This window comes from Triticum aestivum, chromosome 2B, assembly GCF_018294505.1.
Source record: "Triticum aestivum cultivar Chinese Spring chromosome 2B, IWGSC CS RefSeq v2.1, whole genome shotgun sequence".
In the NCBI taxonomy this organism is placed as follows: domain Eukaryota; kingdom Viridiplantae; phylum Streptophyta; class Magnoliopsida; order Poales; family Poaceae; genus Triticum; species Triticum aestivum.
The window spans coordinates 509,735,437-509,751,261 of record NC_057798.1 but is presented as its reverse complement, the minus strand read 5'-3'; the positions used below and the strand labels follow the sequence as shown (position 1 = coordinate 509,751,261).

Sequence of the window (15,825 nt, the reverse complement as noted above, 5' to 3'; positions counted from 1 at the left end):
CCCTTTCTACTCGTTGCTGGTCTCTCCATAGATAGATCTTGGTGTTACGTAGGAAATTTTTTGAATTTCTGCTACGTTCCCCAACAATCAAGCTCATTGTTTCGCGTGTGGACAATCTCAGTACCATGCCACTCGCCGCGTGCTCTTCGGGGTTGTACTGTTTACTCAAAGCCCTCAGGTCGGAGCTTTTTAAGCCAGCTCCTTGCTTGGTGATGCCGCCTGATCTTCAGAAACGGCGTGTCACGCAGCATAACAATCATAGGGTGGCGAGCATCAACCCCCTTGACTGCGATCCGATCCCCGTCAGCCTCAACTACATTAACGGTATGTACTGGGTCGGCATGAACACGTCTTGGATGGTGGTCGTTGATGGTCGCGGCAGCTGGATGCTCGTGGAGGTCTACACCCTGCGATTGATCCCCCTTCCTTCGATTAACACTGCATTGCTTTGGCACCGCGGCCCAGAATACTCGGAATCTTACAGTAGCCAACATGATACCAAGTTTGATTTGTTCAAGGTTGTAATCTGCCAAGTGCCCACAAGATCTGCAAATTATAAAGACTTCAGGCTAATTGCGTTCTTCAACCGCGGTCTTGCCTATCTGATAGGTCACTGTGGTAAGTGGATAAATTTGCACGTCCATCGCAGGATCATACATCCTCCATGGTTCTCTGATGCCATTGAACACAAGGGCTTCATTTACGCTGTCGACTCCTTCTATGGCTGGACGTATTGCTGGCCTACTCCAGTCATCACTACAAATAGCTGTTATAGTAGTATGTTACTTTCCTATGATATCATGATGGCTTGCTTATATTACTGTCAACATTTACTGAACAAATATTCATGCTCATAACATGTTGTTCTTAAGATTGACTAAATCAAGAGCCCTTTTTTATCTGACTCCAACTTGATATGATGTTGTAGGCCGCCCGGTGTCCCTACCCTTCCTAATCCCAGAACCTTTCAAAGAAAAGCGGCATGGCAGTTGCAGGTGGTTCCTGGCTCGATCAGACGACGGTGAAAAATTGATGATCGTTCGCACGTGCTGGACGTGTTGTTTCGTGGAATACAATCACAGTCACTGCAAGGTCTTTGAGCAGGATCCCAGCTTCTCTAGGCCTTCAGGAATTTTTGCTGGAGGCTGGTATGTAGCCTTGGTACACGCTCTTTGTTTGTCGGACTGAATTATCCGATTAACTAGGAGATAACCGATGGCAAGGATCATGATGGCAGCGCAGTTTCGTTCATCAGGCAAAATTGTGTGTACACAGTGTACCATGCATCTCTGCATGCACCATACCCTGATATGTGCCGCCACGCTCTGCAGCCCAAAGTAGGAGAGAGGGTCGCAAGTATCAGAGTTTGAACTGCTGGTTGGAGTTTTCCCCGTCAGGCACCCATCTGGTTCAAGCCATCAGCCAATCTCCACAGCTTAATAACTAGTAACGTCTAACTGAGCTAGCTAGTTAGATGCGTACACTTGGTGTAGTAGGATCTTTATTTAGTTTGATGCATACACTTGTTCTTTTTTGGTAGCCCTTTTGTAATGATGGCTTATGTTTGGTTTGGAAGAGAGAGATGCGTCTTCACTCTTCTGACCTACTTACTGCTTCTGTTGCACCCCAGCCCTGGTTGCTGCTGCTGCTGTTTTCAATGGATAATCAGTAGTATATTTCGTCTATTGGTTGAATAAATGTGTTGTTAGAACGACAAACACAATGTTTTGGAAGTTGTTGCACGGTTCGATCCTTTAGTACCCCATACCGTACGTAGCTCATACTATTTTTCGTACGGAACATATTTTCCACTTGTTGATAACATGGGGCCCACTGATGAAGGCCCAATAGAGAAGCCCATTATTAACTGGAAGGGAGGCTCCCACATGAATCCGGCCCAGGTACATGCTCATGGTCCCCTAAACATAAATAAGTAAATAAATAAATAAAGCTAAATGCTCATGCACCAGTTCTTTGGGAAAATAGGTAGCCCAGTATTTCTTTTTGAAGAATATCCAAGCTAGGCATATTTGTTTTCTCCAAATTACTGGGCTGCAAATCTTTCAAGACGAGGAGGCATGCATTCCGTCCTGGCCAAAGAGTATGGTCAATGTCTGTTAAAAGTAATATCAAAAGGGGTTGAAAATCCAAAAAAATATAGCAAATGGGATATTAGTTTCTTTTTTTGTTTTTGTTCTTCACTGCTATCTTATACGTATTTCATTGGATTTAAGATGAAATATTACTAATTTATTTTTAAATTTGTTTTAGTATGGCTATTAATTTTTGGATTAAGAATATTTCGTTCCCTAGCAAAAATTTGCGAATTTTCAAAATTTCCCACATATTTAGTTGATTTTTTGACCCTGGTACTGACCAGAAAATGGTCAGCAATTATAAAAATGGGAAACGGGCTGCAATAAATTCCATATAATTAGAAAATGAGTAAAATTTATAAAAGTAATAGCAAATGGGATGTACACGCCACAGATTTCGAGGCTGACTTGTTTACGCAAGGCTTTGTTAGTGAACACACGATTCTAGCAACAGTGAGTATTGGATGTCCATCCAACAGCCGACGTGCTTCTTCAATCTCTAATCTTCCTACTCCAGCCGCCTAAACTAGCGCCGGCGGAACTGCCTGCTCCCTCCTCTTGTGGCCCGCTGTGATGTCGCGCAGGCTTCCCCGGCCCACCCTACTCCCTCCGCAAGCCTGGCCGCATGCAATCAACTGCCTCCTTATTACGCGAAAAAAATGATTCCTCCCACTGAAATCTGGGGCGCACCGGTTGGGAGGCTAACCTATGGGCCTACTAAGTTGACGCGTACGTAGGGCTTGTCAACTTAGTCAACAAACGATTCTAGCAGCAGTAACCGTTGGATTTGAATCGAACGGTCCTGTTGCTTCTTCAATCGCTGCTCGTCTTACACCAGCCGCCCAAACTAGCGCCGGGGAGACCGCCTGCTCCTGCCTCAAGTGGACGGCTGTGCTACCGTTGAGGCCTCATTGCCCCTACTACTCCCACCGCTAGCCAGGCCCTGCGGCGACGGCAGCCTCACACCGCAGACGAACCAGTGAACCCTCGTACTCCTCTCCGCGTGGGCATCCACTGGCGCGTCTTCCCCTGCTCCGCGTCATCCCCATCCTAGGCCTCGCCGTCATCCACCGCCTTGGTGCTCTCGGCGCGGCGTGGTCAATGTGGTCAACGACATTCCATCAGAAGAGTACTGTACGTGGAGAGGCTGACAGCTGGGTCCACGGCCACAGCCCAGTTTTTTTGTGATTTGCCAAGTAAGTCGCTTTGTCAGGCCTGTTGGGCTGCAAATCTTTCAAGACGAGGAGAGCTTTCATTCGGCTGGCCGAGAAAATGGCCCATCAGTAATGAGAAATGGGCTGTACATTTTTAAAACACATCAAACCGGCAATTAGTTTCAAATATCTTTTTTTCATTTCGAGATTTTAAATTACATTAATTTTTATGCATGGAGAATTTGTTGGATTTTATATTGATATACATTTATTTTTAAAATCAGTTTGAATGTGAGTCGAAATTTTGGGATTAAAAATAGTTTGGACCGCGCCGAAATATGCAAAATTTTGTATAATCTTTTAACCGCGGCCACAATATGGGTTGTAATGCTAACAAAAAGAATATGGGCTCCAAAAAAACCTTAAGAATTAGCAAATGGGTTGTAAATTATTAGAAATAATGGCAGATGGGATGTATGCTGTTTTCCACGGATTTGAGGCTTTCCTAAAAAAAAGGTTGACACACAAGCAGTGACTGTTGGATGGCCATCCAACGGCCATCGTGTTTCTTCAATCTCTACTCTTCCTGCTCCAGCCGCTCAAACAAGCGCCGGCAGGACTGCCTGCTCCCTCCTCTCGACGACCGGCTCTACTGCCGCGCAGGCCTCACCACCCCACCATACTCCCATCACTGGCCTAGCCATCCCTCTACTCACCCACACCTGCTGTTATTCTCCGACGACGGCAGACGAACTAGTAAACCCTCGTACAGTCGTACTCCCCTCCACGTGGGAAACAACTGCCGAGTCTTCCCTGCCTCCGTACCGTTCCCTTCCTAGGCCTCGCCGTCGTCCACCGCCCTGGTGCTCTCAGCACGGCCTGGTTAATGTGGTCAACGACCGACATGCATCTGAAGTGGACTGTACGTGGAGAGGCCGACAGCTAGGTCCACGACCACACGCAAGGAAATGTCTCCTTATTATGCGCAAAATAATGATTCCTCCACCTGACATCAGGGACCCACCGAAAGGGCCTCCGTATTTCGCAAAAAAAACATTATTGCCGCTTACAGCTCGGACCGACCAGCTATATCTTCGCACGCAAGGAAGTGCCTCCTTCTTATGCACAAAAAAATGAATACTCCGCCTTTAGCTGAGACCAGTATAGTGGCAGGCTGACTTGTGGGCCTACTAAGTTGACGGGGATGGAGGGCTTTGTCAACGTAGTCAATATAAACGATTCTAGCTCCAGTGACCGTACGATGTCCATCCAACGGCCGTAGTGCTTCTTCAACCTCTGGTCTTCTTGCTCCAGCCGCCCAAAGCAGCGCCGGTCGTGCCGCATGCTCCTGCCTCCCATGACCGGATGTGCTGCCGCGGAGGCCTCACTGCCCCCTACTATTCCCACAGCTGGCCAAGCCCTGCGGCGACGGCAGCCTCACACCGCAGCCGAACCAGTGAACCCTCGTACTCCTCTCCACGCGGGGTTCCACTAACGCGTCTTCTCCGGCTCCATGTCGTCCCCTTCCTAGGCCACGCCGTCGTCCACCGCCCTGGTGCTCTCGGCACGGCGTGGTCAACGTGGTCAAGGAACGACTTCCATCGGGCATGCATTGTACGTGGAGAGGCTGACAGCTGGGTCCACTGCCGCAGCAAGGAAGTGCCTCCCTATTACGCAGAAAATAATTATTCCTCCACCTAACAACGGGGACCCACCGGACAGGCCACCATATTTCCTGAAAAAAACATTTCCCCTGACTGCTGGGACCCACCAGCTACATCTTCGCACGCAAGGAAGTGCGTCCGGGCAAAAAAGAAATGATTTGCCCCCCTGACTGCTGGGACCCACCAGCTACATCTTCGCAGGCAAGGAAGTGCCTGACAGTCGGGACCCACCTGGTCGAAGCGTACGTAGCGTTGTCATTCTGGTGGCTTATGTGTACGTACATATATACTGGTGGATGTAGAGGCGCGCACGTGTCGTAGTAGAGGCGCGCACGTAGCATGTACACGTATGTATAGCGGCCAAGGTGCAAGAAATGAAATACGGCCACGTACGTACATACAGGCAGGGTCTCGAATGCCTACTCGTGCATACGTACATGGCTGAGTCGGAACGGAGAAACAGCGTCGTTGTCGTGTTCATGGGGAGGCAACGAAATGCTTCATGTTCATGGGAAGGCAACAGAATGTGTCGTGTTCATGGGGAGGCAATGGAATGCGTCGTGTTCATCAGGGGGCAACGGAATGCGTCGTGTTCATCGGGAGGCAACGGAATGCGTGGGAGACAACCGGCTTGGACGGAACAGGCGATGGAAACGAGGGCTGGCGTACCGCAGAATGGAGGAAACGGACCTCGTACGGTCAAAACGGGGGTTCTGTTGATCGGGAGGGGTGTGGCGTACCGCAAAACGGACGAAACGGACCTCCTACGGTCGAAATGGGGGTCCTATTGATCGGGAGCATTGTGGCGTACCGCAAAACCTACAAAACGGACCTCCTACAGTCGGAACGGGGTCCTGTTCATCGGGAGGGGTGTGGCGTACCGCAAAACGGGACTCCACGGAATACTGTTCATCTCCACCGTCGACCTCCTCCAGCCTCCACGGGCTATCGTCGACCTCCTCCAGCCTCCCCGGGCTCCTGTTCATCCAGCCGCCACCGCATGCTACTCCACCGGCTACTGTTCAGCCACCCCTCCACCGTCTACTGTTCATCTAGCCCTCCACACCACGGGGTCCTGTTCAACCACCCCTCCACGGGCACCTCTCCACCGTCTACTGTTCATCCAGCCCTCCACCACACCGCGGGGTCCTGTTCATCCAGAGGCAACGCCACCGCTCACTGTTCATCCACCCCCCCCGGAATGCTCACTGTTCATCCCAGAGGCAACATCGATCGGCTTCAGTTAGCAGCAGTAGCGAAGGAATCGCTCGATCGGGTTCAGTTAACAGCCATCGATCGATCGCTCGGGTTCAGTAACGCGTAGCCTGCAGTGCAATCGCTCGGGTTCAGTTAGAGCCCAACGCCTCGCTCGGGTTCAGTTAGAGCCAATGCCTCGCACACACGCGCGTATGTGTACGAGAGAAACGTGCATCGCTCGGCCCCCGACCTCCCATCGTAACCGGCAACTCCCCAAAATTTTCCTCCCCCTCGCTTCTACCATGGTTTTTTTCCATCATGGACGGCCCAAAGAATGTCATGCAGCTGCGTCTCCGTCCCACCCAGGACGAAAAGCCCATTTTCTGTCATGATTTTTTGTCATAGAAGTAGGAGCCCACCACATCTATGATGATACCGGGTTTTGTCACAATAATCGTCATAGAAGTGTCATATGTATGACAGAAAAAAAAATTCGTTCGACCCAAAATGTCACGGATGTGTATTTTTTTTGTAGTGACTCCGGGCTTTATTATACACTTTTATATTACTTTTGGGACTAACCTATTAACCGGAGGCCCAGCCCATATTGTTGTTTTATTGCCAGTTTCAGTATTTCGAAGAAAAGGAATATCAAACGGAGTCCAAACGGAATGAAACCTTCGGCAGCGTGATTTTTGGAACGAACGTGATCCGGGAGACTTGGAGTACAAGCTAGGGAAGCTTCGAGGAGGCCAGGAGATAGGAGGGCGTGACCACCCTCCTGGGCACACCCTCTTGTCTCGTGGGCCCATCGAGGCTCCCCCGACCGACTTCTTTCGCCTATATATTCCCATATACCCTAAAACCATCGAATATCAAGATAGATCGGGAGTTCCGCCGCCGTAATCCTCTGTAGACACCAAAAACCTCTCGGGAGCCCGTTCCGGCACCCTGCCGGAGGGGGAATCCCTCACCAGTGGCCATCTTCATCATCTCGGCGCTATCCATGACGAGGAGGGAGTTGTTCACCCTCGGGGCTGAGGGTATGTACCAGTATCAATGTGTTTCATCTCTCTCTCTCGTGTTCTCTCTATGGCACGATCTTGATGTATCGCGAGCTTTGCTATTATAGTTGGATCTTATGATGTTTCTCCCCCTCTACTCTCTTGTGATGAATAGAGTTTTCCCTTTGAAGTTATCTTGTCGGATTGAGTCTTTAAGGATTTGAGAACACTTGATGTATGTCTTGTCGTGCTTATCTATGGTGACAATGGGATATTCACGTGATCTACTTGATGTATGTTTTGGTGATCAACTTGCAGGTTCAATGAACTTATGCATAGGGGTTGGCACATGTTTTCGTCTTGACTCTCCGGTAGAAACTTTGGGCACTCTTTAAAGTACTTTGTGTTGGTTGAATAGATGAATCTAAGATTGTGTGATGCATATCGTATAATCATGCCCACGGATACTTGAGGTGACATTGGAGTATCTAGGTGACATTAGGGTTTTGGTTGATTTGTGTCTTAAGGTGTTATTCTAGTACAAACTCTATGATAGATCGAACGGAAAGAATAGCTTCATGTTATTTTACTACAGACTCTTGAATAGATCGAGCAGAAAGGATAACTTTGAGGTGGTTTCGTACCCTACCATAATCTCTTCGTTTGTTCTGCGCTATTAGTGACTTTGGAGGGACTCTTGGTTGCATGTTGTAGGATAGTTACATGATCCAAGTATGTTATTATTGTTGAGAGAACTTGCACTAGTGAAAGTATGAACTTAGGCCTTGTTTCCTAGCATTGCAATACCATTTACGATCACTTTTACCACTTGTTACCTTGCTGTTTTTACATTTTCACCTTACAAAAACCTATATCTACCATCCATATTGCACTTGTATCACCATCTCTTCGCCGAACTAGTGCACCTATACAATTTGCCATTTTATTGGGTGTGTTGGGGACACAAGAGACTCTTGGTTATTTGGTTGCAGGGTTGTTTGAGAGAGACCATCTTCATCCTACGCCTCCCACGGATTGATTAACCTTAGGTCATCCACTTGAGGGAATTTTGCTACTGTCCTACAAACCTCTGCACTTGGAGGCCCAACAACGTCTACAATAAGAAGGTTGTGTAGTAGATATCAATGCGGCACTGATCATTTCGGGCAGGAAGCGCGCGGGGGCGATGGAGGGGCTTTGGGTGGGCCAGGCTGGTCAGGAGCGGGCATGGCAGTTGTTCGCCTGTCTCGACCGGATGCCTAGAAATGATAGGATGCACCGACTCTCGTGGCTAAATCATACACTACACACCATCTCTCTATAGGAGTAGGTCGATGTGTCACTCTCTCTAACACACACATGCCGTTAAACACACACACACACACACACACACACACATGTTCATAAAATAGGAAAATCGTGCGAGTGCGAAGCCACAGGAAGTAAGATACAAATGGAGTACGTACAAGAAAAGAAGAGGTGACGAATATTCCATCAAACCTGGACTGAGGAGTAGTACTCCCTCCGTCTAGGTGTTAAGTCATCTTACGGAAATCAGATATTCCCAAAATGTCACTACAAAAAAAAGACACATCCGTGACATTTTGGGCCGAACGAAAAAAAAATTGGTCATACTTATGACACTATTATGAAGATAATGGTGACAAAACCCGGTATCATCATAGATGTGGTGGGCTCCTACTTCTATGATAAAAAATCATGACAGAAAATGGGCTTTTCGTCCTAGGCGGGCCGGAGACGCAGCTGCATGACATTCTTTGGGCCATCCATGATGGAAAAAACCGTGGTAGAAGCAAGGGCGAGGAAAAATTTGGCGAGTTACCGGTTACGATGGGTGGTCGGGTGGCGAGCGATGCACGTTTCTCTCATACACGTACGCGCGTGTGTGCGAGGCGTTGGCTCTAACTGAACCCGAGCGATGCGTTGGGCTCTAACTGAACCCGAGCGATTCCACTACAGGTTACGCGTTACTGAACCCGAGCGATTGATGGATGGCTGTTAACTGAACCCGATCGAGCGATTTCTTTGCTACTGCTGCTAACTGAAGCCGAGCGATGCTGCATTGCGGGGGGGGGGGGTGGATGAACAGTGAGCTCCGGGGGTGGATGAACAGGACCCCGTGGTGTTGCCTCTGGATGAACAGGACCCCGGTCGATCGAGCCGGTTGGGGCTGGATGAACAGGACCCCATGGAGGGCTGGATGAACAGGACGACCCCGTGGAGGGCTGGATGAATAGTAGATGGTGGAGGGGTGGATGAACAGTAGCCCGTGGAGGGGTGGTTGAACAAGAGCCCGTGGAGAGGGGTGGTTGAATAGTAGCCGATGGAGTAGCGCGCGGTGGAGGCTGGATGAACAGGAGCCCGTGGATGAACAGTCGCAGGTGGAGGCTCGAGGAGGTCGACGGTGGATGAACAGTAGCCCGTGGAGGCTGGAGGAGGTCGCCGGTGGAGATGAACAGTATCCTGTGGAGTCCCGTTTTGCGGTACGCGACACCCCTCCCAATGAACAGGACCGCCGTTTCGACCGTAGCGCTCCAACACATGTCCGTTTCGTCCGTTTTGCGGTACGCCACACCCCTCTCAATCAACAGGACCCTGTTTCGACCATAGGAGGTCCAACACAAGTCCGTTTCCTCCATTTTGCGGTACGCCAGACCCCTCCCAATAAACAGGATCCCATTTCGAACGTGGCCGGTCGAACACAAGGCCATTTCCTCTGTTCTGTGGTACGCCAGGCCTCGTTTCCATCGCTTGTTCCGGCCAAGCCCTCCTGATGAACGCGACGATGCATTCTATTCCGACCCAGCCGGTTGGCTCCCCATGAACACGACGACGACGTTGTTTCTCCGTTCCGACCCAACCATGTACACGATCCCTGGCCGTAAGTATGCGCGAGTAGGCGTTCCAGACCCCGCCTGTATGTATGTACATGGCCGTATTTACTGTCTTGCACCCTGGCCACTATGCGTACGTGTACATGCTACGTGCGTGCCTCTACTACGACACGTGCGCGCCTCTACTACGACACGTGCGCGCCTCTACATCGACGAGTACATACGTACATGTTCGCGTCCAGAATGACAATGCTACATACGCTTCGACCAGGTGGGTCCCGACTGTCCGGCACTTCCTTGCGTGCGAAGATGTAGCTAGTGGGTCCCAGCAGTCAGGGTGGCGAATCGTTTTTTTTTTTGCCCGGACGCACTTCCTTGCGTGCGAAGATGTAGTTGGTGGGCCCCAGCAGTCAGGGGGCGAATCATTTTTTTGCCCGTAATATGGATGCACTTCCTTGCGTGCGAAGATGTAGCTGGTAGGTCCCAGCAGTCAGGGGGGAAACATTTTTTCACAAAATACGGTGGCCCGTCCGGTGGGTCCCTGCTATCAGGTGGAGGAATCATTATTTTCCGCGTAATAAGAAGGCACTTCCTTGCTGCGGCCGTGGACCCAGCTATAAGGCTCGCCACGTACAATCCACGTCCGATGGAAGTCGTTCCTTGACCACGTTGACCATGCCGCGCCGAGAGCACCAGGGCGGTGGACGACGGTGAGGCCTAGGAAGGGCATGACGTGGGAAGACGCGGTAGTGGATGCCCACGTGTTGAGGAGTAGGAGGGTTCACTCGTTTGGCTGCGGTGTGAGGCTGCCGTCGCCACAGAATAACAGGGGGTGTGGGTGAGTAGAGGGATGGCCTGGCCAGCGGCGGGAGTAGTAGGGGGCGGTGAGGCCTCCGCGGCATCACAACCGGCCATGGGAGGCAGGAGCACGTGGCTTGACCGGCGCTGCTTTGGGCGGCTGGAGCAAGAAGACCAGAGGTTGAAGAAGCACTACGGCTGTTGGATGGACATCGTACGGTCACTGGAGCTAGAATCATTCATATTGACTAAGTTGACAAAGCCCTCTGTCCTTGTCAACTTAGTAGGCCCACAAGTCAGCCTCCCACCAAGGTGGGTCCCAGCTAGCAGGGGGAGTATTCATTTTTTTCTGCATAATAAGGAGGCACTTCCGGTGGGTCCAAGCTGACAGCGGTTTCAACATTTTTTTTTCAAAAAATACGGTGGCCCGTTAGGTGGGTCCCAGCAGTCAGGGGGGAAACGTTTTTTTTGCAAAATATGGTTGCCCATCCAGTGGGTCCCTACTGTCAGGTGGAGGAATCATTATTTTCCGCGTAATAAGGAAGCACTTCCTTGTTGCGGCCGTGGACCCAGCTGTCAACCTCTCCACGTATAGTACACTTCCGATGGAAGTCGTTCCTTGACCATGTGGACCACGCCGCATTCCGTTGTATGCATGCGTCCATGGGCGTGGTGCATCCCCACTGTCAGCCTCTCACATACATTCATCTTCCGATGACTCTCGGTTGTTGATCACGTTGGCCATACCGTGCTGAGCGCACCAAGGCCGGTGGACGACGGTGAGGCCCCAGACTGGAATGACCCGGAGATGGCGAAGACGGGGCAGTGGAGTTGCATATGGAGAGGGAGTGGGAAACTTGACTGGTTCGGGTGCGCGGCAGCACAGCCGCGGTGCCGCCCATGGGAGACAGGAGCAAGAACATAGGTTGAAGAAGGAGAATGGCTGTTGAATTAACATCCAACGGTCGAGCTGCTAGAATCATTTGTTGATAAGTTGACAAAGCCCTGCGTACACGTCCGCTTAGTAGGCCCACAAGTCAGCCACCAAATCTGACGGGTCCCAGCTGTCAAAGAGAGGAATAATTTTTTCGCATAACAACGAGGCACTTCCTTCCATGCGAAGATACAGCCGATGGGTCCCAGCTGTCAGGTGGAGGAAACATTTTTTTCAGCTTAATGAGGAACTTTCCTTGCGTGCGACCATGGACCTCGTGGGTCCCAGCCGTTAGGCTCTCCATGTACAGTCCTCTTCCGATGACTCTCGTTTGTTGACCATGCAGCACCGAGCGCAGCGAGGCGGTGAACAACGGCGAGGCCCCAGACGGGAACAACTCGAAGATGGGATGACACAACAGTGTAGTCGCAGAATGAGAGGAAGAGAAGGGTTATAACTAGTTCTGGTGCGGCGCGGGGCTGCAGTCGGTGGAGAATAACAGGAGGTGTGGACGGGTGGAGGGATAGCCTGGCCGGCGGTGGGGTAGGGCTTCGCAGCGATGCGTGCTAAGCGGAGCCGCTAGCCACCGGAGGCCGGACCAGGCGGTCCCGGTGACGCTGCAGGAAAAAGACGAGAGATTGAAGGTGCATGCCGGTCGTTGGATATAAATCCAATGGTTGTGGATGTCATAATCATTTGTTGACCAAGTTGACAACGCCCTGCGTAGGCTTCGACCTATTGGCCCACATGCCAGCCTGCAAAAATGTGGCATATATTTAACCCATGTTTTCAAGAATGTACAGTCCATTTGCTGGGCTGGGTGAACAAATAATTTCGCGTCAAACAGGCCCATTAATATTTTCTCAGAAATCCCAGCCCATTTGCACTTACTTGACATACACAAATTAGCTGGGCTTGTTATATATATAATGTTATGTTACCGGAGAGGCACATATTATATATATATATATATATATATATATATATATATATATATATATATATATATAATGGGTCTATTATGATAACACTCTTAAGAGTCTTATTCTGCACATCCCCACCTTATTCTGCTAACACCTACCGAACCGAACTAAAGAAGCTGCGCACTCACCCGGTCAAACCCCACCCACGCAACCCCCACCTCCCACCTTCTTCCTCCTGTGACCACCCAACCACCCCAACCACCCCCCACCGCCCACCGCCCACCCCGACCCGCCCCACCTCCCTCCACCTTCCACTCGTCCTGCCCTTCCCACGCCAAACTGCCACATCCCCGCCGCAACCTTCCTCCCCCCGCCGGCGAGCCGCACTGGTCGTTGCGCCCCTGGGACACCTTCCAGCATGAGCCGCCGCTGGATCCAGGTTGCGGTCTCCTCCCACCACCGGATCCAGGCCACGGCGACGCCCCATCCCCCACCTCCCCCCCCCCCTCCCCCCCCCCCCCCCCCCCCCCCCCCCTCCCCCGCACCACCAGCTATCAGCACCACACAGGGCCATGCCTCGCCTCCCAACTAACTACCTCCAGCGGCCAAGACCCGGAGCCGCGACCGCCTGGATCCGGCCTCGCCTCCTCCACACGAGCCCCTACCTCCCTCCTAGCCCCCCTCGCCGTCCTCCTCATCCGGCGGGCCTATTAGCACCGGATCCTGCCGACGCCGACGGAGATGGCCGCCTCCAACCACCAAGGCCCGGATCTGTGGCTCTCTCTGGTCGCTGGCTGCTGCCTAAATCCAGCCCAGGCCGCTCGCGCTACTGTGCCGCGCCGGCAACGTCCACAGCGTCGAACCGCTGCTGCCGTCCTGCTTCTCGTGGTTCCGCAGCCACTTTCGTCGCGCTCCGACTCTCACCGGCGTCCACCGGGATCGACCTCCTGACTTAGCCATGCGGTTAAGCAGCAAGGGAGGTTCGCTGGCTTTCGTCGTGCAGTTCGCCGCGCCTCCCCACCGCTAGTCACGCAACCTCCACCGCCGCAGTGGAGCAGCGCCACCACTGTGGCCGTGCCCATCCGCGGGGATGTTGAGGCCAGTGCGACCAGGGCCTAGAGCTCGCCTCTTCCCCCGCGAGGGGCTCCGACGGCTCCTTGTCCCGCACCCTCCTCCACCTTTCTCTGGCGCTCGCAGGACACAGCCGATGGGTGCGGCGCCTCGAGTGGTTGCTGCCAGCGGCGGATGCAGCCTCGTGCCCCCGCGCGATCGGATCCCATCCCCACCACCTACGGCCACCATCTGTGGTACTGCATCTGCGGCCACGACTTATCTCCCTCGCAGGCGACTCTCTCCCTCTTCCACCGCCGATTTGGCCAGCGAGCGGCGCCACCGAGGTCAGCGGCTTCGTCGATGGTGGTGCTCTCTCACGCCCTCCGACGACCCCCTGATCCCCTCCCTCAGGTGAACTCTCTTGCGATGCAGCTCTGTTTAGGGGCCCGATTGCAAATCGTGCAGTTCATTTTGAGGCGTGTTTTTTGCTAGGATCCAGGATGCAGCTCACTTAGAAATCCTTTGGTGGCCCCGAACACTTCCTGCAGCTCTGTCCTGGCATATGTGCAGCTCTCTTCTTCTCTGTGTGCAATGCAAAAAATTTGGTTGATGTGCAGCCGCCGATGATGGCTCCGGCTCTGTTCTCTCTGTTGTGCACAAGTCCATGGACACGATTGCTTTTAGGCTTTTCATTTTGAGGGCTATTGTATTAAAAAAGGGTTATTTTGTACGGCTGGGGTGTGCACACGCAGTTCACCGGCGAGCCGCTACCGGTTGCAGCAGCACGGGCGAGCTCTCTTCTTTTCTACTGCTATTTTTAGTAGAAAATGGTGCTTTTTTTGTGTGTTGTGGAGTTTGCATGTCATGCTGGAGACGTTCATTGCACTGTCGATGGCAGTTTATACTTTGTAATTGAGAAGTGCCTACGTAAAATTTCAGTTCCTCGTGGCACCACCAGTATAAATTTCAGCTCAGATGCCCCCTGGATGTGTGGCATGCATCACCTTATGTTGAAGTTTTTTGCCCTCCAATGTGTGTTTTCAGCATTTTTGCATTGTACGTGCAGTGCACATGTGCCACCCCCTATAGTGCACTAGTATTGTTCCTGCAGTGCACTAGTCTTGTTCGTGCAGTGCAGAATGTATGCAGATAACTGCTCTCGTCTTCGCGGTGCAGAACACACGATGGAAAAAAGAAAAAGAATAACTTCCCAACAAGTCTAATGTGGTTTACTTACCCATTTGATGACATGCGGTTTTCTACACTAGTAAAAGAAAAAAATTATGTTGTGTTTGTTGGTAGACATTTAAACTAGTAAAAGAAAGTACTGACGTTCACTCTCAAGAGTGTTGTGGATCACTTTCAAGAGTGTTGGGGTTCACTTGCCTTCGTCTATGCGGTCCATTCTCGTTCATATTTTTTTATAAAAAAGATAAAAAGAATCCATGCAGCTCGCTTGACCCTTGTATGCAGTGCGGTTTTTTCCTCTGAAGCAGTGTGATTTTATGTTGGATGAAGCTCACTCGTCGATTTGAGTGTCGCAAAAAACCGAGTGTCGCAAAAATATTTTCGTGTGTCTCAAAATTCAGTCGACTACATCAACACTTGCAGTGTCTTCGGTCTTCGAATGTCGTTCACTTTTGAGAGTGATGTTGTTCACTTGCGTATGAAAAAAAAACGTCCGACAAAACAAATTATGCAGCTCGCTTGCCCATCCGATGCAGTGCGGTTTTCATTCAAAAGCAATGCGGTCGGCCGTATGATGTTGTTCATCCCGTAAGTGCAAAAAATTTATTACGAAAGCGAAAAAAGTAATGCGGTTCACTTCTTGATAGTGTTGTGGTTCATTTACACCCGATGTGAAGTGCACTCTACTTTCTTGTTCTTGAAAAAATTACGTTTGAATAAAGGAAACCATGCAGTTCTCTTACCCGTGTGATGCAGTGCGGTTTTTCGTCCATTGCAATGCAGTTTTCAGTCGGATGAAGTACCCACATCGATTTAGGTGTCGCGAAAAACAGAGTGTCCGCATTTCGGTAAATTTGGAATTCCTCTTAAACCGTAAATAATTAGAGAGAGTGTTCTACATGAAAGAGTTGCGTATTGTCGATGTCTTACCAACGGCGTATCGTTTGAATCATTCCGAC

At 51.0% G+C, this 15,825-nt stretch overlaps 1 long non-coding RNA gene across 1 annotated transcript; it reads left to right on the top strand.

Annotated features, from left to right (window-relative positions):
* Positions 1-13,168: 13,168 nt before the first annotated feature.
* On the top strand, positions 13,169-14,693 carry LOC123045731 (uncharacterized). Its single transcript, XR_006421558.1, has 2 exons — positions 13,169-14,089; positions 14,171-14,693. It is a non-coding gene; the product is annotated as an uncharacterized lncRNA (long non-coding RNA).
* Positions 14,694-15,825: the final 1,132 nt, after the last annotated feature.